The sequence below is a fragment of the Oncorhynchus clarkii genome, chromosome 20 (assembly GCF_045791955.1).
Source record: "Oncorhynchus clarkii lewisi isolate Uvic-CL-2024 chromosome 20, UVic_Ocla_1.0, whole genome shotgun sequence".
Taxonomy (NCBI): domain Eukaryota; kingdom Metazoa; phylum Chordata; class Actinopteri; order Salmoniformes; family Salmonidae; genus Oncorhynchus; species Oncorhynchus clarkii.
In genome coordinates this window covers 79,728,348-79,752,337 of record NC_092166.1, presented here as the reverse complement: position 1 = coordinate 79,752,337, position 23,990 = coordinate 79,728,348, and the positions used below count along the sequence as shown (strand labels likewise).

At 45.4% G+C, this 23,990-nt stretch overlaps 1 protein-coding gene across 1 annotated transcript in view; it reads left to right on the top strand.

Moving 5' to 3' along the window:
* LOC139375716 (RNA binding protein fox-1 homolog 3-like) overlaps positions 1-23,990 on the top strand; it is a 677,315-nt gene that overhangs the window by 96,202 nt on the left and 557,123 nt on the right. The window contains exon 2 of the mRNA XM_071117526.1: positions 20,589-20,636. The gene's annotated coding sequence lies outside the window, so the exon portion shown is untranslated. The remainder of the gene's footprint in view (positions 1-20,588; positions 20,637-23,990) is intronic.

Here is a 23,990-nt window from a genome sequence, read left to right as displayed (position 1 = left end):
AGTCTGATCCAGAAACTCATTTACCTCCTCTAGATCATAAACTGAGTCCTCACCAGCAGCTGTCATATCTAAAGAGATATCCATATCATTCTCCTGATCTTCAGCTGAGACCACAGACAACTGACTCCCCTCTACCACATCCCTTTCAACACTCCCCACTTGCACCTCATCACTCGTACCAGGCATCTCCTCCACTACCTGGGAGACTAGCCCCACCTGAACATCACTACTCATAGTAGTCATCTTCTCCACTAACTGGGAGCCTAGCTCCACATGAACCCCAGCACTCGTAGTGGGCATCTCCTCTACTGCCTTGGAGCCTAGCTCCACATGAAACCCCTCCTGAACCTCATTACTCGTAGTGGGCATCTCTTCCACTACCTGGGAGCCTAGCTCTACATGAACCCCAGCACTCGTAGTGGGCATCTCCTCCACTACCTGGGAGCCTAGCTCCACATGAAACCCCTCCTGAACCTCATTACTCGTAGTGGGCATCTCCTCCACTACCTGGGAGCCTAGCTCCACATGAAACCCCTCCTGTACCCCGTTACTCACAATGGGCATATCCTCCACTACCTGGGAGCCTAGCTCCACATGAACCCCCTCCTTTACCCCAGCACTCATACTGGGCACCTGCTCACCAGTCTGAGGAACTGGCTCTTCAGATACATCCTTACCTTCTACAACAATACTTTTCTGTAGCATAACATTTCCCTCTAATACAAGTTGCAACCCCGTGCCCTCAACGGGGATAACTTGTTCCTCAGCACCAGGTGCTTGTGGCTGCTCTGCCGCTGTCGGCCCACCTCTCCCTACATCAGTGGGCCCAGGCGTTATGAGGACCACCTGCGCCCCTCCCTCGGCCTTCTCCCTTTTCGGGCAAGCATGTCGCTTATGACCAACATCCCCACACTCAAAACACCGTTGACTACCCGTACTAGCATAAGCCATATACAATCTATTGTCATACTTGACTTTAAACGATAACTCTAAAGTCTGCTCCGGTGAGTCCAAAAACATAAACACCTGTCGCCGAAATGACATTACCTGTTTCAACGCCGGGTGTTTGCAACCCAACGGAACAACCTTAATTGAACTGGCGAACTTCCCAAAGCGCAATAACTCGCGCTCCAACAGCTCATTTGGAATAAACGGTGGTACATTTGAAATCGTTACCCTTGTTGACGGAGAAAAAAGCGGCGTAACTTGAATAAACATTCCTTTAAGAATTACACCATGCTCAACCATCCGATCAACCAGACATTCTTCTTTAAGAAATACCACCACAGCTTTATTCATCCGGGATGCATAAGCAATATTCTCATAGCCTACCTTCTCTCCTACGGCGACCAGAAACTCCTCCACCGTGACAGTAGCTTCAGTAACACACCTAAAGCCGTGCCGAAGTGACAGGGACGGCATCCCCATTCGGGCTGCCATCCCCGCCAAAATCAGGGTAATTTCGATACGAAAAACAAAAAACTTAATTCTACCACAACAAAAAAAGTAAAAATAATAACCTTAATCATGCACGGAAGAAAACCAAGAAAATGCCACCAAGAAATAACAAACCGAAAGAAAGTTGTGAATATCTAACTCTCCACAACACACGCACTCCTTCACTCAAACAATTCCCAGCATGCACCAATCACTCCCAGCATGGAGAGAGAGAGAGAGAGATGGAGACAAAGAGTGGGTATCTGTCCCTTTCTATATAAGTGGTGGGTATCTGTCCCTTTCTATATAAGTGGTGGGTATCTGTCCCTTTCTATATAAGTGGTGGGTACCTGTCCTTTCTATATAAGTGGTGGGAATCTGTCCCTTTCTATATAAGTGGTGGGTATCTGTCCCTTTCTATATAAGTGGTGGGTATCTGTCCCTTTCTATATAAGTGGTGGGTACCTGTCCCTTTCTATATAAGTGGTGGGTATCTGTCCTTTACTATATAAGTGGTGGGTATCTGTGCCTTTCTATATAAGTGGTGGGTACCTGTCCTTTTTATATAAGTGGTGGGAATCTGTCCCTTTCTATATAAGTGGTGGGTATCTGTCCCTTTCTATATAAGTGGTGGGTATCTGTCCCTTTCTATATAAGTGGTGGGAATCTGTCCCTTTCTATATAAGTGGTGGGTATCTGTCCTTTCTATATAAGTGGTGGGTATCTGTCCCTTTCTATATAAGTGGTGAGTATCTATCCCTTTCTATACAAGTGGTGGGTACCTGTCCCTTTCTATATAAGTGGTGGGTACCTGTCCCTTTCTATATAAGTGGTGGGTATCTGTCCTTTCTATATAAGTGGTGGGTACCTGTCCCTTTCTATATAAGTGGTGGGTATCTGTCCTTTCTATATAAGTGGTGGGTATCTGTCCCTTTCTATATAAGTGGTGGGTATCTGTCCCTTTCTATATAAGTGGTGGGTACCTGTCCCTTTATATATAAGTGGTGGGTACCTGTCCCTTTCTATATAAGTGGTGGGTATCTGTCCTTTCTATATAAGTGGTGGGTACCTGTCCCTTTCTATATAAGTGGTGGGTATCTGTCCCTTTCTATATAAGTGGTGGGTACCTGTCCCTTTCTATATAAGTGGTGGGTATCTGTCCCTTTCTATATAAGTGGTGGGTATCTGTCCTTTCTATATAAGTGGTGGGTATCTGTCCCTTTCTATATAAGTGGTGGGTATCTGTCCCTTTCTATATAAGTGGTGGGTACCTGTCCCTTTCTATATAAGTGGTGGGTATCTGTCCCTTTCTATATAAGTGGTGGGTATCTGTCCCTTTCTATATAAGTGGTGGGTACCTGTCCCTTTCTATATAAGTGGTGGGTATCTGTCCTTTCTATATAAGTGGTGGGTATCTGTCCTTTCTATATAAGTGGTGGGTATCTGTCCCTTTCTATATAAGTGGTGGGTATCTGTCCTTTCTATATAAGTGGTGGGTATCTGTCCCTTTCTACATAAGTGGTGGGTACCTGTCCCTTTCTATATAAGTGGTGGGTATCTGTCCCTTTCTATATAAGTGGTGGGTATCTGTCCCTTTCTATATAAGTGGTGGGTATCTGTCCCTTTCTATATAAGTGGTGGGTATCTGTCCCTTTCTATATAAGTGGTGGGAATCTGTCCCTTTCTATATAAGTGGTGGGTTCAGGCCACATGGGGCTAACGGACAAGAAATCCATCCTTGTTTACCCTGTTCAATATCAATCACACACACCCACCCACACACACACAAACAAACACACACATACACACACACGTACACACACAGCTCAATGCCAATCACAGTGGATTGGAGGGAATTGGATTCTCAATCAGACCGGAGGAGAATTATTTTTGTTTCAATTTGAAGGAGCACATTAACAGTCTTTTTCTGTCTTGCTTTGTTCCTCTCCTTCCCTCTCTTTCTCTCTTGATTTTCCCTTTCTCTCACATCTCCATTTTCGATACTTCATCATGTTGTTGTTTGTTTAGTGTTTACATTGAGCTGATTTCTCACTCTGGTGCCTTAACTCCCTCACCCTCACCCCCCTCTTCACCTTGTTCTGGGAGTTTGTGACTGGAGGTGAGAGGGTAAGGGAGTTGAGAACATAGGATTACATATTAGAGTGATTTAATAGGATCCCTGTGTTTGAGACATACACACGTTTTGATGTATATACAGTGAATGTACGCCAATTGATTCTCAACTAATCTCACATCGACACAATAAAAAGAAGGTTCAGTCAACTACCTGCCTTTAACACAGCAGCAACAGTAACTCATGTTAACCTGGCTGCTATGAAACTAAGTGAAACTAATACCCTCTTTTAGTATTTTTTTCTTTCTCTCGCTCTTCTTCTTCTTTTCACATTACATGTCATGGAGGATAAATCATTCTCTCTTTCCCTCCCTCCCTCAGTCAGGGTTTTTAAGGCCCCAAGGCGCAAGAGAGGAGGAGAGAGTATGTGGGAGAAGGGGAGAGGAGAAGAGAGTTGGAGAGAAAAGGAGAGAGAAGGAGAGAGGAGCAGAGAGAAGGAGAGAGAAGGAGAGAGAAGAAAAGAGAAGGAGAGAGAAGGAGAGAGGAGAGAAGAGAAGGAGAGAGAAGGAAGGTTGGGAACAGAACCTAGTTATATTAGTATTTCCTTCCTATAGGACAGGAGCTCTCTCTCTCTCTGTCTCTCTGTCTCTCTGTCTCTCTGTCTCTCTGTCTCTCTCTCTCTCTGTCTCTCTCTCTCTCTCTCTCTCTATCTCTCTCTCTATCTCTCTGTCTCTCTCTCTGTCTCTCTCCCTGTCTCTCTCTCTCTCTCACTCTCTCTCCCTGTCTCTCTCTCTCTCTCTCTGTCTCTCTCTCTCAATTCAAATCAATTCAATTCAAGGGGCTTTATTGGCATGGGAAACGTGTGTTAACATTGCCAAAGCAAGTGAGTTAGATAATATACAAAAGTTTAGTACAAGTTTTTTTAACCAAATGTGATATTTGCCAATTTTGAGTGGATTGATTAGATGTTGTAGTTCGGATTTGTACCAAATGATCAGTCATCCAGAGTCTCTGCCTCTATTGACAGAGCTGTGTTTTTGTGACGGCACAATTACCTCTCTGTAGCCTGTGGGGCAGTGACCTCTCTGTAGCCTGTGGCACTGTGAGCTCTCTGTAGCCTGTGGCACAGTGACCTCTCTGTAGCCTGTGGCACAGTGACCTCTCTGTAGCCTGTGGGACAGTGACCTCTCTGTAGCCTGGGGCACAGTGACCTCTCTGTAGCCTGTGGCACAGTGACCTCTCTGTAGCCTGTGGGACAGTGACCTCTCTGTAGCCTGTGGCACAGTGACCTCTCTGTAGCCTGTGGCACAGTGACCTCTCTGTAGCCTGTGGGACAGTGACCTCTCTGTAGCCTGTGGGACAGTGAGTGACAACGTCAGCCTTACACCATGTCTCCTACAGAATGATGACGTCAACATCTTTAAGGTTTTTGTTGAACTCCAGTCTTCCGTCCAAAGGTTGATGAGGTTAGGCCCTGAATGTTCCCCATGCTGACTGAGTGATTTCATGTTGCAAAAAGAAATAATAGCTGTCAGGGTTGTGGGTAAAGTGCTGTCAGTATGGGGGGGTTGTGGGTAAAGTGCTGTCAGTATGGGGGGGTTGTGGGTAAAGTGTTGTCAGTATGGGGGGATTGTGGTTAAAGGTGGGTCAGTGGGGGTGTTAGGGGTGGTGAGGGGCTGCAGTTTCTCTCTAGGAGTCTCTACAGTCTGCTATATGTGCTGTAGCACCCACTTGATGACAAACAACTCCTTTGCCATCTCCTCCTGCACCAGCTCTCTCCTCATGGTGGCCTTTACCTCCTCAAGCGCTGTGGTAATGCTCTCTCCTCATGGTGGCCTTTACCTCCTCAAGCGCTGTGGTAAGGCTCTCTCCTCATGGTGGCCTTTACCTCCTCAAGCGCTGTGGTAATGCTCTCTCCTCATGGTGGCCTTTACCTCCTCAAGCGCTGTGGTAAGGCTCTCTCCTCATGGTTGCCTTTACCTCCTCAAGCGCTGTGGTAAGGCTCTCTCCTCATGGTGGCCTTTACCTCCTCAAGCGCTGTGGTAAGGCTCTCTCCTCGTGGTGGCCTTTACCTTCTCAAGCGATGTGGTAAGGCTCTCTCTCAGCTCCTGGACAGAGTTCTTCAGCTGGGTCCTGCACTGGTTGATCTGGTCTTGTAGAAGCTCTGTGTCGGGGCCGGTGGTGGTGTAGCTGGGGGGCTGCTCCTTCAGCTCAGTAACCCATACCTCCATCACAGCCAGCCTGTCTCTCAGCAGGCTGATGGTAGTGTGGTCTTGGTGGTTGTAGGCAGACAGGGGGGAGGATGGCCCTGCTGTTGGGGTACCTGAGGTGAGGGGAGAGGATAGTCCTGCTGTTGGGGTACCTGAGGTGAGGGGAGAGGATAGTCCTGCTGTTGGGGTACCTGAGGTGAGGGGAGAGGATAGTCCTGCTGTTGGGGTACCTGAGGTGAGGGGAGAGGATAGTCCTGCTGTTGGGGTGCCTGAGGTGAGGGGAGAGGATGGTCCTGCTGTTGGGGTACCTGAGGTGAGGGGAGAGGATAGTCCTGCTGTTGGGGTACCTGAGGTGAGAGGATAGTCCTGCTGTTGGGGTGCCTGAGGTGAGGGGAGAGGATGGTCCTGCTGTTGGGGTACCTGAGGTGAGGGGAGAGGATGGTCCTGCTGTTGGGGTACCTGAGGTGAGGGGAGAGGATGGTCCTGCTGTTGGGGTACCTGAGGTGAGGGGAGAGGATAGTCCTGCTGTTGGGGTGCCTGAGGTGAGGGGAGAGGTCGGGGTGCTGTTGAGGTACCTGAGGTGAGGGGAGAGGTCGGGGTGCTGTTGGGGTATCTGAGGTTAGGGGAGAGGTTGGGGTGCTGTTGGGGTACCTGAGGTGAGGGGAGAGGATAGCCCTGCTGTAGGGGTGCCTGAGGTGAGGGGAGAGGATAGCCCTGCCTTTGGGGTACCTGAGGTGAGGGGAGAGGATAGCCCTGCTGTTGGGGTACCTGAGGTGAAGGGAGAGGATAGTCCTGCTGTTGGGGTACCTGAGGTGAGGGGAGAGGATAGTCCTGCTGTTGGGGTACCTGAGGTGAAGGGGGAGGATGGTCCTGCTGTTGGGGTGCCTGAGGTGAGGGGAGAGGATAGCCCTGCTGTTGGGGTACCTGAGGTGAGGGGAGAGGATAGCCCTGCTGTTGGGGTACCTGAGGTGAGGGGAGAGGTCGGGTGCTGTTGGTGTACCTGAGGTGAGGGGAGAGGATAGTCCTGCTGTAGGGGTGTCTGAGATGAGGGGAGAGGATAGCCCTGCTGTTGGGGTACCTGAGGTGAGGGGAGAGGATAGCCCTGCTGTTGGGGTACCTGAGGTGAGGAGAGAGGTCGGGGTGCTGTTGGGGTACCTGAGGTGAGGTTAGAGGATAGTCCTGATGTAGGGGTGCCTGAGGTGAGGGGAGAGGATAGCCCTGCTGTTGGGGTACATGAGGTGAGGGGAGAGGATAGCCCTGCTGTTGGGGTACCTGAGGTGAGGGGAGAGGTCGGGGTGCTGTTGGGGTACCTGAGGTGAGGGGAGAGGTCCGGGTGCTGTTGGGGTACCTGAGGTGAGGGGAGAGGATAGCCCTGCTGTTGGGGTACCTGAGGTGAGGGGAGAGGTAGGCCTGCTGTTGGGGTACCTGAGGTGAGGGGAGAGGATAGCCCTGCTGTTGGGGTACCTGAGGTGAGGGGAGAGGTCGGGGTGCTGTTGGGGTACCTGAGGTGAGGGGAGAGGATAGCCCTGCTGTTGGGGTACCTGAGGTGAGGGGAGAGGTCGGGGTGCTGTTGGGGTACCTGAGGTGAGGGGAGAGGATAGCCCTGCTGTTGGGGTACCTGAGGTGAGGGGAGAGGTCGGGGTGCTGTTGGGGTACCTGAGGTGAGGGGAGAGGATAGTCCTGCTGTTGGGCTACCTGAGGTGAGGGGAGACGATAGTCCTGCTGTTGGGGTACCTGAGGTGAGGGGAGAGGATAGTCCTGCTGTTGGGGTGCCTGAGGTTAAGGGAGAGGATAGTCCTGCTGTTGGGGTGCCTGAGGTTAAGGGAGAGGATAGTCCTGCTGTTGGGGTGCCTGAGGTTAAGGGAGAGGATAGTCCTGCTGTTGGGGTGCCTGAGGTTAAGGGAGAGGATATTCCTGCTGTTGGGGTGCCTGAGGTTAAGGGAGAGGATAGTCCTGCCGTTGTGGTGCCTGAGGTTAAGGGAGAGGATAGTCCTGCCGTTGGGGTGCCTGAGGTTAAGGGAGAGGATAGTCCTGCCGTTGGGGTGCCTGAGGTTAAGGGAGAGGTCGGGGTGCTGTCCTTTTCTTTTTTGCTTTCCGCTATCTTCGTTGGGGTGGGGAAGTCCTGCACAACAGAGCTGAGTGCAGCCTCACTGCCCTGGACCATGAGAGTGCCGTTTACCGTCAGAAACCTGTTTTCCTGGTCCTTATCGCTGTCCTCAAAAATGTGGATTTGCCTTCCCTTGCAGATGCCTTTCAATGTGGCACAGCTGAAATGCCTGGTTCCAGCTGTATGCCAGGCAGTAGTGTGGTCTGTGTAAAATAACAGGTTTGTAACAGTTCTGTTGTGTGAGCAGTCAGCAAACAACGTTTCTGGGTTTTCCCTCAGAAATCTGTGTTTAAAATTAATTCTTCCTTTCTCTGATTTGATTTCTGCTGGATATTCAAAAAAAGGGGGGGAAAGTCTCTCAGTCTCTGTTGCTTCTAACTGCCTCAGTGGCCATGTTGCTCTGGTTACCACCAGTAAACAGTTGGAGCTAGACCGTAAGCTAGCTGACAGATTTGAATTTGGCTCGCTAGCACGATGATAATTGGTCTTATAACTCACTCTCTGTCAATCTTTTCCTCCTGTGTTGATCTTCAGTTGTACAATTTGATTACCTACATTTTTTGCTAATTTATTCGTCTCAATCTCGCTCTTAAGAACCAAAAAGTTTTAACAAGTCAGGAGCTGTTCTTCTGTATGACTTCTCTCTCTGTCTCTCTCTCTCTCCTCTCTCTCTCGTTCTCTCTCTCTCTCTTTCTCCCTCTCTCGTTCTCTCTCTACCTCTTTTGATCTCTCTCTGTCATTCTCTCTCTCCTCTCTCTCTCGTTCTCTCTCTGTCTCTCTCTCTCTCTCTCTCTCGTTCTCTCTCTATAAATTCAATTCAATTCAAGGGGCTTTACTGGCATGGGAAACGTGTTAACATTGCCAAAGCAAGTGAGGTAGATAATATACAAAAGTGAAATAAACAATAAAAATTAACTGTAAACATTACACTCAGAAGTTAAAAAAGAATGAAGACATTACAAATGTCATATTATGTATATAAAAAGTGTTGTAACGATGTGCAAATGGTTGAAGTACAATAGCGTTTTTTGCCTATTTTTTGCCTATTTGATTGGACAGGTTTCTGTAATGTTGTATGTTTTTCCCCCAACATGACTTTCCATCAATTTGTATAGCAGACCCTCATGCCAAATTGAGTCAAAGGATTTTTTGAAATCAACAAAGAGAAGACTTTGCCTTTTTTGTTTGTTTGTTTGTTTGTCAATTAGGGTGTGCAGGGTGAATACGTGGTCTGCCGTACGGTAATTTGGTAAAAATCCAATTTGCATTTGCTCAGTACATTGTTTTCACTTAGGAAATGTATGAGTCTGCTGTTAATGATAAAGCAGAGGATTTTCCCAAGGTTACTGTTGACGCATATCCCACAGAAGTTATTTGGGTCAAATCTGTCTCCGCTTTTGTGGATTGGGGAGATCCGTCCTTGGTTCCAAATATTGGAGAAAATGCCAGAGCTAAGGATGATGTTAAAGAGGATACCATCAACACCACAGGCCTCTTTGGGTTGGAGTTTTTTTGTATTTTGTCCTGTAGTTAATTCAACGTAATTGGATAATCCAGTGTGTTCTGGTAGTCTTTAATAGTTGATTCTAAGATTTGTATTTGATCATGTATATGTTTTTGCTGTTTGTTTTTTGTTATAGAACCAAAAAGATTGGAGAAGTGGTTTACCCATACATCTTTTTTTTGAATTGATAAATCTTAGTGTTGTTTAGTGTTTTCCAATTTTCCCAGAAGTGGTTAGAGTCTATGGATATTTCAATTACATTGAGCTGATTTCTGATGTGCTGTTTTCTATGGTGTATTTCTGTATTGTTTTAGTGGGTCGCCATAGTGAAGGTGTAGACTCAGGTTTTCTCTATGTCTCTATGTTTTTGGTTGGACAGGTTTCTCAATTCTTCATCAAACAATTTGTCATTGTTGTTCATTTTCTTCTATTTTCTATTTTAGATTGTTAGAGAAGCTGAGAGGTCAAATATACTGTTGAGATTGTCTACTGCTAAGTTTACACGTTCACTATTAGAGTGGAACGCTTTGTCCAGGAAGTTGTCTAAAAGGGAATGAATTTGTTGTTGCTTAATTTTTATTTAATTTTTATTTATTTCACCAGGTAGGCCAGTTGAGAACAAGTTCTCATTTACAACTGTGACCTGGCCAAGATAAAGCAAAGCAATGCGACACAAACAACAACACCGAGTTACACATGGAGACAAAACAATAATAGAATAGACAAACGTACAGTCAGTAACACAGTAGAGAAGTCTCTATACAGTGTGTGCAAATTAAGTAAGATAAGGGAGGTAAAGGCAATAAATAGGACATAGTGGCAAAATAATTACAATTTAGCCATTAAACACTGGAGTGATTGATGTACAGAAGATGAGTGCGCAAATGGAGATACTGGCTTGCAAAGGAGCAAAAAATGAATAACAATATGGGATGAGGTAGTTGGGTGGGCTATATAGAGATGGGCTATGCACAGCTGCAATGATCTGTAAGCTGCTCTGACAGCTGATGCTTAAAGTTAGAGAGGGAGATATGAGTCTCCAGCTTCAGTGATATTTGCAGTTCGTTCCAGTCATTGGCAGCAGAGAACTGGAAGGAAAGGCGGCCAAATTAGGAACTGGATTTGGGGGTGACCTGAGAAATATACCTACCAGAGCACGTGTTACGGGTGTTTGCTGCTATGGTGACAAATGAGCTGAGATAAGGCGGGGCTTTACCTAGCAGAGACTTATAGATGACCTGGAGCAAGTGTGTTTGGCGACGTATATGAAGCGAGGGCCAGCCGCCACATACAGTGGTGGGTGGTATATGGGGCTTTGGTGACAAAACGGATGGCACTGTTTTTGGTAGGTTTCCAAACTACATTCCTTACGTCTATACCATTTCTTAATATTACTCATTTCCTTTGGCTTTCCCTACTCATGACTGAGTATTGCTCTGTTCAAGTAGACTGTGATTTTACTGTGGTCTGATAGGGGTGTCAGTGGACTAACTGTGAACTCTCTGAGAGACTCTGGGTTTAGGTCAGTGATAAAGTAGTCTCCAGTACTACTGCAAAGAGATGAGCTATAGGTGTACCTACCATAGGAGTCCCCTCGAAGCCTACCGTTGACTATGTACATACCCAGCGTGCGACAGAGATGCAGGAGCTGTGACCCGTTTTTGTTGGTTATGTTGTCATAGTTGTGCCTAGGGGGGCATATAAGGGAGGGAATGCTGTCACCTCCAGGCAGGTGTTTGTCCCTCTGTGTGCTGAGGGTGTCAGGTTCTTGTTCGGTTCTGGCATTTAGGTCACTACAGACAAGTACATGTCCCTGGGCCTGGAAATGAAGGATTTCTCCCTCCAGGATGGAGAAGCTGTCTTCATTATTAAAGTATGGGGATTCTAGTGGGGGGATAAACTGTAGGTAGCACACAGGAGGACATTTTTCTCTGTTAAGATAATTTCCTTTTGAATTTGTAGCCAAATGTAAAATGTTCCTGCTTGATAAATTGTATGGAGTGAGTTAGGTCTGCTCTATAGCAAATTAGCATACCCCCTGAGTCCCTTCCCTGTTTCACACCTGGTAGGTTGGTAGATGGGACTTCCAGCTCTCTTTAACTTAGAGGGCAACCAGTGGGTTCGTCTCCTCTATACCAGGTTTCTTGTAGGATGATGATGTCTGTATTTCCGATTTCTTTGATGAAGTCCAGGTTCCTGCTCTATAGGCAAAAGGCAGATGACCTCAGGAGTTGGATATTCCAGGATGAGATGTCCATATCCTGGTATAGAGGAGACAGACCCTTTTACTAGCCTATTCAACCTCTCTTTCATATCGTCTGAGATCCCCAAAGATTGTAAAGCTGCAGCGGTCATCACCCTCTTCAAATGGGGAGAAAGTCTAGACCCAAACTCTTATAGACCTATATCCATCCTGCCCTGCCTTTCTAAAATCTTCCAAAGCCAAGTTAATTCACAGATCACCGACCATTTGGAATCCCACCATACCTTCTCCAGTAAGCAATCTGGTTTCTGAGCTGGTCATGCGTGCACCTCAGCCACACTCAAGATCCTAAATGATATCATAACCGCCATCGATAAAAGACAGTACTGTGCAGCCGTCTTCATCAACCTGTCCAAGGCATTAGAGTCTGTCAATCACCGCATTCTTATCGTCAGACTCAACAGCCTTGGCTTCTCAAATGACTGCCTCGCCTGGTTCGCCAACTACTTCTCAGATAGAGTTCAGTGTGTCAAATCGGAGGGCCTGTTGTCTGGACCTATGACAGTCTCCAGTGGGGTGCCACAGGGTTCAATGATCTTTTCTCTGTATTTATCAACAATGTTGCTCTTGCTGCTGGTGATTCTCTGATCCACACTCTACTCAGCAAATTGGATGCAGTCTATCACAGTGCCATCCGTTTTGTCAACAAAGCCCCATATACTACCCACCACTTTGACTTGTATGCTCTCGTTGGCTGGCCCTCACTACATACCCTTTGCCAAACCAACTGGCTCCAGGTCATCTATAAGTCGTTGCTAGGTAAAGCCCCGCCTTATCTCAGCTCACTGGTCACCACAGCAACACCCCCACTCGTAGCACGCACTCCAGCAGGTATATTGCACTGGTCTGATCTGAAGGAGCCTAAATGGGGTATAGGAATGGTTGACTTGGTTGGTTGGGGTGGGGCTGTGTATGTGGCTGGTGGTGTTGTGGTCTGGATGTAGGTCCTTTCGGCATGGGTCCTCTATGTGTTGGTCTGGGGGGGGGGGGGGGGTCTCGCTAGGCTGGGCGGGTGTCTCGCTGGTCAGGGAGAGTGTCTCGCTGGTCTGGGCGGGTGTCTCGCTGGTCTGGGCGGGTGTCTCGCTGGTCAGGGAGAGTGTCTCGCTGGTCTGGGCGGGTGTCTCGCTGGTCTGGGCGGGTGTCTCGCTGGTCAGGGCGGGTGTCTCGCTGGTCAGGGAGAGTGTCTTGCTGGTCTGGGTTGGTGTCTCGCTAGTCTGGGCGGGTGTCTCGCTGGTCAGGGAGAGTGTCTCGCTGGACACCAGAGTTTAGACTCACTGTGTTTGGCAAAAAGTTTATTTTCTCCTATATATTTCCCATTTGAGTGAATAAGGAGGGGGGGGGGGGGGGGTTGTCAGGAGGGCTATCAGGGTGGCTGACAGGGGGGTGCTCAGAGGGGGTGAGATCCATTGGGCTTGGGGTTCTTTATTTGTCTGTTCTGCTGTGGTGTCAAGACTTTTGTTGGGAGCTGAAGTGGGCTGTTCTGCTGGCTTCTCTGCGGGGGTGGCCACCACTCTAGTGGGTTGTTCTCTGTCACACGCCATCCCCCTCAACCTCTCCTCCAGCAGTCTGATCCTCTCCTCTAGTGCTCTGTTCTTCTCCTGCTCTTACTTTTTATATTATTGAAGTTGCCTCACCACAGTCCAGAGTGCAGATATGTCTCTCTCCACCTCCAGCTCCCTGGGTCTGGTTAAGGGGGTGTTGTTGTGCTGGAATGTTGTCTGGATCTGTGCTGACTTGAGTGTAATCACCTGCTGTTCCAGCTCCACCTGCCTTACCTCCAGCTGGGTAAATGTATCCTTCATTTCAATGAGGGGGTAGTACTCTGTCCTGGGAGGTTCTATAATGAAGAGGTCTGGTCTGACCCGCTCGGGGTGGGGGTATCTTTCTCAAGGGAGAGCTTCTCCTGCTGAGCTAAATCTTTGATTAGGTGAAAGTCCAGGTGAAACTGTTTGGGGTTCACCTGTACCAATACTGTTCCAGACTTATAGAGATTTATATTAGCTGACTCAGTCCTTGTTGTCTAGTATCCTGAGTTTCCACCCCCGTTAACACCCCACCTCTTAACAGAGGGGTAGTGTGCTAATATAGCACTGTGCCATGCCAGGGGATGGTTTTTGTTAATATAGAACTTTGCCATGCCAGGGGACGGTTTGTGTTAATATAGCACTGTGCCATGCCAGGGGACGGTTTGTGTGGAAGATGAGGTTCCTGATGTTCCCATTTAAAGAAATTGATTTTCTCATTTTGTCAAATTGTATTGTCTTATCGTCCTTTACATACACAGGGTACTGCATTTCAATTACCTCTGAACAGCGGGAGGCAGCTTCTAAGGCCTCTCCATTTGGTTGGAGTAGACTGTTCGACTCTCCTGACGTTGTTGGGCTAAAGGGCTTTGACAGCTCTCACTTGACACGTTAGTGCTAATTGAAGTTGTATCAAGCTTAGCAGCCTTCATTTAGCATTCGGTCATTATAAAGTAATGTAGTGTGCTATTCTTCTTGGCTTTTTTAAATAAAATATAGCTTCAGACGAAACATTACTAAACTTACGTAGTTCCAGGTTGGATGGTGTTTTCAGGTTTCTGTTGTCTTCCAGAGCTGTGTAGCTCTGGAATAAAAATATTTGGTGATTCTGTAATTCCATCCAAAATCAGGTTGTAGGTTTTGAGTTTTGGAGTGAAGGTTACGTTGTAGAGGGTAGCATCCTCTATATATTCCTGACAAAAAAAATCCAAGTTTATCTAACTCTAAATCTATCTTTTTTTAAGGAAAAGCTGAAAAATGCAGGAGCTCATCTGTTCACGACCTCTCTGTCAGTAGGCTTGGTCTCTCTGTCTTTCTCTGTCTCTCTATCACTCCATCCCCCCCCCGTCCATCCCAATTCAATTCAAGGGGATTTATTGTTATGGGAAACATATGTTAACATTACCAAAGCAAGTGAAGTAGATGATAAACAAATAAACAATAAAAATGAACAGTAAACATTACACTCACAGAAGTTCCAAAAGAATAAAGACATTACAGATGTCAAATCATGTATACTGTGCATATATCTCTTTCTCTCGCTCGGTGTTAGTGTGAAACACCTGTGGAGAACATGCATAGATGTATACGCATATGGACACCCAGCCTCTACTACACACAGAGTGCTAGGGGGTGCCTGCTGGAGATATGCAAAACTGTATGTTAAAACAATGTAAGACCGACAGCAGGAAGAGGAATAGAGAGAGAATGAGCTAAAAACGTACATAGGAGGGTGAAGAGAGAGAGAGAGAGAGGGAGAGAGAGAGAGAGAGAGAGAGAGGGGGAGAGAGAGAGACAGAGAGAGAGAGAGAGAGAGAGAGAGAGAGAGAGAGAGAGAGAGAGAGACAGAGAGAGAGAGAGAGAGAGAGAGAGTGAGAGAGAGAGTGAGAGAGAGAGAGAGAGAGAGAGAGAGAGGGGGAGAGAGAGAGAGAGAGAGAGAGAGACAGAGAGAGAGAGAGAGAGAGAGAGAGAGGGAGAGAGAGACAGAGGGAGACAGAGAGAGAGACAGAGAGAGAGAGATAAAGGACAACAGCGTAAGACAAGCATCTCAAGATGTTTTCAAAGTGCTCTCACAAACGCTGATGCTACGCTTGATTGTGCATCTTACAGCCCGCTAATAACGTTCTCACAACACTCTCATTACATTCCCATGACGTTCTTCCTTCCCCTGTCACATCAGAATAGACACGCAAGCACATTCCCCCGACACACCCTTTCCCCTCTACACACACAAGTCGTTGTTTAACGGGGTAAGACTGACAGGATGGATGGTCTCAATAACAGAATGAGAGTGGATCGGAACGATGGTAGATAAACAACCAATGACAAGGAAAGAAAATATTAATATCCATGAGAGTTCTGTCACCACCAGGGTCTGCATGGTTACTCCTACACTGAAACGCATCCCAAATAACACCCTTTTCCATTATAGTGCATTACTATTGACCAGAGCCCTATGGATTCCCAATGGGCCCTGCTCAAAAGTAGGGTGCTAAATAGTGGATAGAGTGCTATTTGGGACGCATTCTGAGGCTGGGTTGCTTTGTTAACTTGGACAGTGAAATATTTTATGAAATCATATTGTAATAGTGGGATGAGAGTGTAGTGGGATACTGATGATATACAGTATTGGACTACAGTACCAGTCAAAAGTTTGGACACATCAACTCATTTAAGGGTTTTTCTTTATTTGTACTATCTTCTGCATTGTAGAATAATAGTGAAGACATCGAAACTATGAAATAACACATATGAAGTAACCAAAAAAGTGTTAAACAAATCAAAATATGTTTTAGATTTTAGATTCTTCAAAGTAGCCATCCTATGCCTTGATGACAGTTTTGCACACTTTTGGCATTATCTCGACCAGCTTCACCTGGAATGCTTTTCCAACAGTCTTGAAGGAGTTCCCACATATGCTGAGTACTTGGTGGCTGCTTTTCCATCACTCTGTGGTCCAACTCCTCCCAAACCATCCCAATTGGGTTGAGGTCAGGTGATTATGGAGGCCAGGTCATCTGATGGATCACTCCATCACTCTCCTTCTTTGTCAAATAGCCGTTACACAGCCTGGAGGTGTGTTGGGTCATTATCATGTTGAAAGACAAATGATAGTCTCACTAAGCGCAAACCAGATGGGATGGCTTATCACTGCAGAATGCTGAGGTAGACATGCTGGGTTTGCCTTGAATTCTAAATAAGTCACTGGCAGTGTCACCAGCAAAGCACCCCCACACCATCACACCTCCTCCTCCATGCTTCACGGTGGGAACCACACATGCAAAGATCATCTCACAAAGACACGTTGGTTAAAACCAAAATTGTGACATTTGGACTCATCAGACCAAAGGACAGATTTCCACTGGTCTAATGTCCCATTGCTCGTGTTTCTTGCCCCAAGCAAGTCTCTTCTTCTTATTGGTGTCCTTTAGTAGTCGTTTCTTTGCAGCAATTCAACCATGAAGGCCTGATTCACACAGTCTCCTCTGAACAGTTAATGTTGAGATGTGTCTGTTACTTGAACTCTGAAGCATTTATTTGGGCTGCAATTTCTGAGGCTGGTCATTCTAATGAACTTATCCTCTGCAGCACAGTTAACTCTGGGTCTTCTTTTCCTTTGCCTGTCCTTATGAGAGCCAGTTTCATCATAGCACTTGATGGTTGTTGCGATTGCACTTCATGTCTTAAAGTAATGATGGACTGTTGTTTCTCTTTGCTTATTGAGCTGTTCTTGTCATAATATGGACTTGATCTTTTGACAAATAGGGCAATCTTCTGTATACCACCCCTACCATGTTACAACACAACTGATTGTGAAGGAAATAAATTCCACAAATCAAATTTGAATAGGGCACACCTGTTAATTGAAATGCATTCCAAGTGACAACCTCACAACGCTGGTTGAGAGAATGTCAACAGTGTGTGAAGCTGTCATCAAGTCAAAGGATGGCTACTTAGAAGAATCTAAAATAGAAAATATATTTTATTTGCTTAACACTTTTTTTGGTTACTACATGATTCCGTATGTATTATTTCATAGTTGTGATGTCTTCATTATTATTCAACAATGTAGAAAATAGTCAAAATAAAGAAAAACCCTGGAATGAGTAGCGGTACTGTATATACTGTATATCAACGGATATATGTGTGTGTGTGTGTGTGTGTGTGTGTGTGCGCGCGTGTGTACGCGGTGTGTGTGTTTGTGTGTGTACGTATTTGAGTGGATGTGTGCATTGGTCAAAATAACAAAGAAAGAAGGACGGAAGGAGAGAAAAGGGGGTTGTCTGATACTCACTGGTTGTCAGCAAAAGGCGATAAAGTAGAGCTGTGACCTTTGATCCCTGTCCAAAAGTAGACAAACTACATCTGGGACTAAGCCTTTAGCAAGTAGACAGTTTGCAGCTGGTTTGTTTTGTGGTTGTTGTTCAGGGCACCGTGTGTTTACATAGCGAGACATATTGCGTTTGCCTCACTCACTGAGAGTTGTTGCATCCCAAATGTTTTTTATAGTCTGTTTTCTGTCCTCTCATGACATGCCAATGAGACTTTCAAGACACATCCAACATCTGCAGGGGTAACGTATCACGTCCACATGGAACAATATACATGCAGTAAACTCCAACTCCCATGATATATGGAACAGACAGCAAAGCCTCATGGGAAGTGTAGTTTGTTTAGTGGTATGAAATGTGTATGTTTTCTCATGGTCTCACCTGGCTGGATGGCTGGCTGGCTGGTTGGCTGGTTGACTGGCTGGCTGGCTGGTTGACTGGCTGGCTGGCTGGCTGGTTGACTGGCTGGCTGGCTGGCTGGCTGGTTGACTGGCTGGCTGGCTGGTTGACTGGCTGGCTGGCTGGTTGACTGGCTGGCTGGCTGGCTTACATCATAACGAACACACACGTGCACTCACATGCACACGAACACACACACAAGTGCACGCACACGCACATGAACGCACACACACACATGCACTCACACACACATGCACTCACACGCACGCACACACACACACACACACGTGCACATGCACTCACACACACACAAACGCACACACACACACCCACACGTGCACTCACACGCACACGAACACACACACACACACGTGTACTCACATGAATGAACGCTCACACACGTGCACGCACATGAACGCACACACACGTACACGCACATGAACGCACACACAATTGCACGCACATGAACGAACGCACACACGTGCACTCACACGCACACGAATGAATGCACACACACAAGAAGAGAGAGACATGGATAGAGACATGGATAGAGACAGTGAGAGAGAGAGTGAGAGAGAAAGTGAGAGAGAGAATGAGAGAGAAAGAGAGAGAGAAAGAGAGAGCGAGAAAGAGAGAGAGAGAGAGAGAGAGTCTGTGAGTACCTGTTTTCTAAAAGCTGCTTTGCGATGAAAAAACAGCTTTCCATGTGGTTTCACTCTTCTACAGTTGTTTTTTTGTTTCCTCACTAATCTGATCTGTTCTGTTCTCTCCTGTTCTGTTCTGTTCTGGTCTACTCTGTTCTGATGTACTCTGATCTGTTCTGTTCTGCTCTGATCTGTTCTGTTCTGATCTACTCTGATCTGTTCTGCTCTGATCTGTTATGATCTGCAATGATCTGATCTGCTCTGATCAGCCATTTTTGTTTGTTTGACTTGGCGAAAACTCCCTAATCCCCGAATTACATTCACACACACACAACACACACACACACAACACACACACACACACACACACACACACACACAACACACACCAGCTAACAGGACAGAGAGGACACACACACATGCACACATAAAGAAAGCACGTAAAACACTATGGAGGGAGAGAGTGAGAGAGAGAAATTAATGTAGAAGGAGGGAGAGAGAGAGAGGTAGAGAGTGTTAGAGTGAGCACACAGCAGAGACAGAAGGTGTGTCTTTATTCCCACTGTGTCCCAAATAACCACGTAGTGCACTGTGAAGTAAACCTGGATGCCTTTTGGGACAGAGCCTATGTCTTTATTCCCTGGTAGTGGACCAGAGAGACAGGCTCACAGGGTTATGAAATACTGAAGCCAAACTACCTCCTGTTAACAGGGGATTTATGCCAGGGAGAAGAGAGGGATGGAGAGGAGGAGAGAAGAGGGGTATACACTGTTCAAACAGAGGCTTGACAGAAAGAGAGATGACAGTGGACCTCTTTTCCTCTCTTCCTCCCTCGGCTCTCCACGGGTGTGTCTGTGTAATTCACACACACGCACGCACGCACGCACGCACGCACACACACACACGCACGCACGCACACAAACACCATCACCCCCCCCCCCCCCCCTCTCTACCAGCTCTCACAGTGTCACATCAGAATTAAACATTAATCTATGTTTCTCAAACGTCAAATTTCAAAGAATGTTCCAAACGTCAAATAAGGTTCAGTTTAGGCATTAACCCCCTAAAGTCGAGGCACCGGGTGCATCAATCTAACTTACTCAACAAATCCCCATCAAAATCCGTCAGTTTAAGCCAGAGAGATCTGTTTTTTTTTGTTGTTGCATTGGATGAGTCTCAACCATCCGCATCCGCCAGGACGTCACGCTTCTGCATCTGGGGTGAAAGGTGACAGAGGTCGTGTTTTATCAGACCCTGAGACATCCCCCCCACTACATCTGTAGTGTCCGTACGCTTTGACCTACAAAACTAGTATGACCACACTATGGAAAGGGGAGACTCTCACCAACACAATGGTGTTCTCCACCTGTGGGCTCGTCTGAACGTAAACGGTATCGGTTTTAAAAAAAACAAACGGAAGTACGAAGATAAAAAAAGTATATATTTATACATATATATTTCGTGAGTTTTTTTTATTTTTATATCTACTAGATTTAGGAGAGACACTTCAAAACCTTCTTTCTTATGATTTATTTTTTGACTGTTCATTCTGCCATCTGTGACCGTGTTGTTCAATGTATTTCTATGGGATTTAGTTGCAAAGGACAAAATCAATATAAAATCATTTATTTTGTTGTTGTTGTTGTTGTTGTCTTAAAGGGGTCCTAAAATTATAAATCCAAATATCTGAATGATCCATAGTATGACCATATTAAAAAAAATCCATATGTTAACTTAGCCCCCCCCCACATCTTAGACTCTAAAGAATTTTGCTCCAAATTCTTAAGGTTATGAATTAACACCGATTGGTTAAGGTAAGGGTTAAAGGTTTGGGATAGGTTAATAACAAAAATGATCAAAAACAACTTTCTATCAGTGGGTTTGAACTTGCAACCCTTGAAATCATAAACAGATGCTTATGCACATCTTCCGACATCCTCAGATATGGATGGAAGTGGGTGCCTTGGCGGCCCCCTCTCCCCTCCCCCCTCTCCCCTCCCCCCTCTCCCCTCCCCCATAATACCGGACTTTGATCTCTTCCTTCTCTTTAGTTTCTTATCACCCTGGTTTTCTGTTTCTTTTTTCTGTGTCTGCAGGCTCACACGAGTAAAGATCTACAACAGCCTTCTGACTTCAACCTCACGGTGAGTACTCCACCTCTCCTCCTCACTCTCACTGTGAGTACTCCACCTCTCCTCTTCACTCTCACTGTGAGTACTCCACCTCTCCTCTTCACTCTCACTGTGAGTACTCCACCTCTCCTCTTCACTCTCACGGTGAGTACTCCACCTCTCCTCTTTACCCTCACTGTGAGTACACCACCTCTCCTCTTCACTCTCACTGTGAGTACTCCACCTCTCCTCTTTACTCTCACTGTGAGTACTCCACCTCTCCTCTTTACTCTCACTATGAGTACTCCACCTCTCCTCTTTACTCTCACTGTGAGTACTCCACCTCTCCTCTTTACTCTCACTGTGAGTACTCCTTCTCTCCTCTTCACTCTCACGGTGAGTACTCCACCTCTCCTCTTTACCCTCACTGTGAGTACTCCACCTCTCCTCTTCACTCTCACTGTGAGTACTCCACCTCTCCTCTTTACTCTCACTGTGAGTACTCCACCTCTCCTCTTCACTCTCACTGTGAGTACTCCACCTCTCCTCTTTACTCTCACTGTGAGTACTCCACCTCTCCTCTTTACTCTCACTGTGAGTACTCCACCTCTCCTCTTCACTCTCACTGTGAGTACTCCACCTCTCCTCTTCACTCTCACTGTGAGTACTCTATCATGGCTATGTGTTTTATATCCACTGCGGGTGTTCTGAATTCACTCTCCAATGTATGAGAGGGTGTAACCAAAGAGGCAGCAGTGGTATTAATGTTGTGTCATTTTGAGTGAACGGTGTCACTCACTTTGAAGGCTGGGAGTTTGGGAGTTTGCTACCTGAATGACTGTTGTAACTTAGTATCCCCAAAACACTTTGCTATTATTTTTTTTGGCTTTTGTAAGGAAACGTTACATTGCAGCTTTATTAACTGTGGCTGTTGCTACATTGCGTTTGAATTGTTGGAGCTCGTTTGTAATACTCACTAGCCACGTTCTAGAAGAACAGAACTTTCAACTTAATGGTTGAGTGGAATTCTGAGAATCTGAGTGTTCTTAGCGTTGCAAATATTCCAGATTTCTCGTGTATTCCAATTTAGAACTTAGTGTCAAAAGAAATCATGTTGCGGTGTTGCCGGTCTCGAATTTCAAACAGTTCTCCAAGTCATTTATTTTTTCAACATGTTTTTGATGCTCTGTTTTATTATTTTGTTCACCTTGAAAACGAATACGTTCCCTCATCAGATTTAGCCTACCCTCAGGGTAGAACACAGAAATGAACACATTTATAATCAGTTTTGAATCTCTGAGGAGTGTGTGTGTGTGTGTGTGTGTAGTGTGTGTGGTGTGTAGTGTGTCCTGTGTGTGCTGTGTAGTGTGTGTTGTGTATGGGTCCACCCAGTGTTCCTCTCTTTCTGTCCAACTGAAACTCATAAATCACTAAAAAGTTTTTTTCTCAGGTTACCTGTACTGCTGGACAAAGGCCAAAATGTACTATTAGGTTTTAAGCATTCAATAATATTGCATTGTATCAGCCACTATGAGGCATTTAGAGTTATTGAGAGTCCATCTGACATAATGTGGGCTACTGAGAGGGTACACCAAGGTCAGTCAGAGCAAAACACTTAACCCCAATTTGCTCCAGGGGCACTGTAATTTGACAATATTGTTTCTACAGTCAAGTAGACAACGACAACCATCTCAACTCTGGAATCTGTAAATGTTTGTGCCGAGAGAGGGGGGGGGGGGGAGGGAGAGAGAGAGAGAGAGAGAGAGAGAGAGAGAGAGAGAGAGAGAGAGAGAGAGAGAGAGAGAGAGAGAGGGAGGGATGGCATTAACAGGGATGACGTTAACATTAACATTAACATGGATGACGTTAACATTAACATTAACAGGGATGACGTTAACATTAACATTAACAGGGATGACGTTAACATTAACATTAACAGGGATGACATTAACATTAACAGAGATGACACTAACAGGGATGACATTAACATTAACATTAACAGGGATGACATTAACAGGGATGACATTAACATTAACAGGGATGACATTAACATTAACATTAATAGGGATGACATTAACATTAACATTAACAGGGATGACATTAACATTAACATTAACAGGGATGACATTAACATTAACATTAACACGGATGACATGAACAGGGATGACATTAACATTAACAGGGATGACATTAACATTAACAGGGATGACATTAACATTAACAGGGATGACATTCCCTGCCAACAGAAGAGTCAGTGAAGGCAAAGTAGGCTACTGGCAGGAATTGCTAGTGGCAGCAAGTGTCCTGTGTATGACTGGCAAGGATTGCTAGTGGCAGCAAGTGTCCTGTAATGTTTTGCAAGTAATTTAAAGTAAATTTTTCACCAAATGTTTTTAAACATTTTAGTCATTTATCAAACCCTATCCAGAGAAACTTTTTGAATAGTTTTGAATTTTAATAGTTTTTCATACTGTAAATAACTGACTAACTAGTGATGGGAAACCAAGGCTTTCTGAAGGCTTCGGCACTTTCATCAAATAGTGCCGGAAAATGGTTCAGTACTCATTTCCAGAGAGGAAACTTGGGATTGTTCTGTGCAGTAGTAAAACTAATTTTAAAGTACAACTTGATGTTAATGTTAACGTCGTCCCTGTCAATGTTAATGTTAACGTCATCAATGTTAATGTCATCCATGTTAATGTTAATGTTAACGTCATCAATGTTAATGTCATCCCTGTTAATGTTAATGTCACCCCTGTTAATGTTAATGTTAACGTCATCAATGTTAATGTCATCCCTGTTAATGTTAATGTTAACGTCATCAATGTTGATGTCATCCCTGTTAATATCATCCCTGTTAATGTTAATGTCATCAATGTTAATGTCATCCCTGTTAATGTTAATGTTAACGTCATCAATGTTAATGTCATCCCTGTTAATGTTAATGTTAATGTCATTAATGTTAATGTCATCCCTGTTAATGTTAATGTTAACGTCATCAATGTTAATGTCATCCCTGTTAATGTTAATGTTAACGTCATCAATGTTAATGTCATCCCTGTTAATGTTAATGTTAACGTCATCAATGTTAATGTCATCCCTGTTAATGTTAATGTTAATGTCATCCCTGTTAATGTTAATATCACCCCTGTTAATGTTAATGTTAATGTCATCCCTGTTAATGTTAATGTTAATGTCATCCCTATTAATGTTAATGTCATCCGTGTTAATTTTAATGTTAATGTCATCCCTGTTAATGTTAATGTTAATGTCATCCCTGTTAATGTTAATGTCATCCCTGTTACTGTTAATGTTAATGTCATCTCTGTTAATGTTAATGTCATCCCTGTTAATGTTAATGTTAATGTCATCCCTGCTAATGTTAAT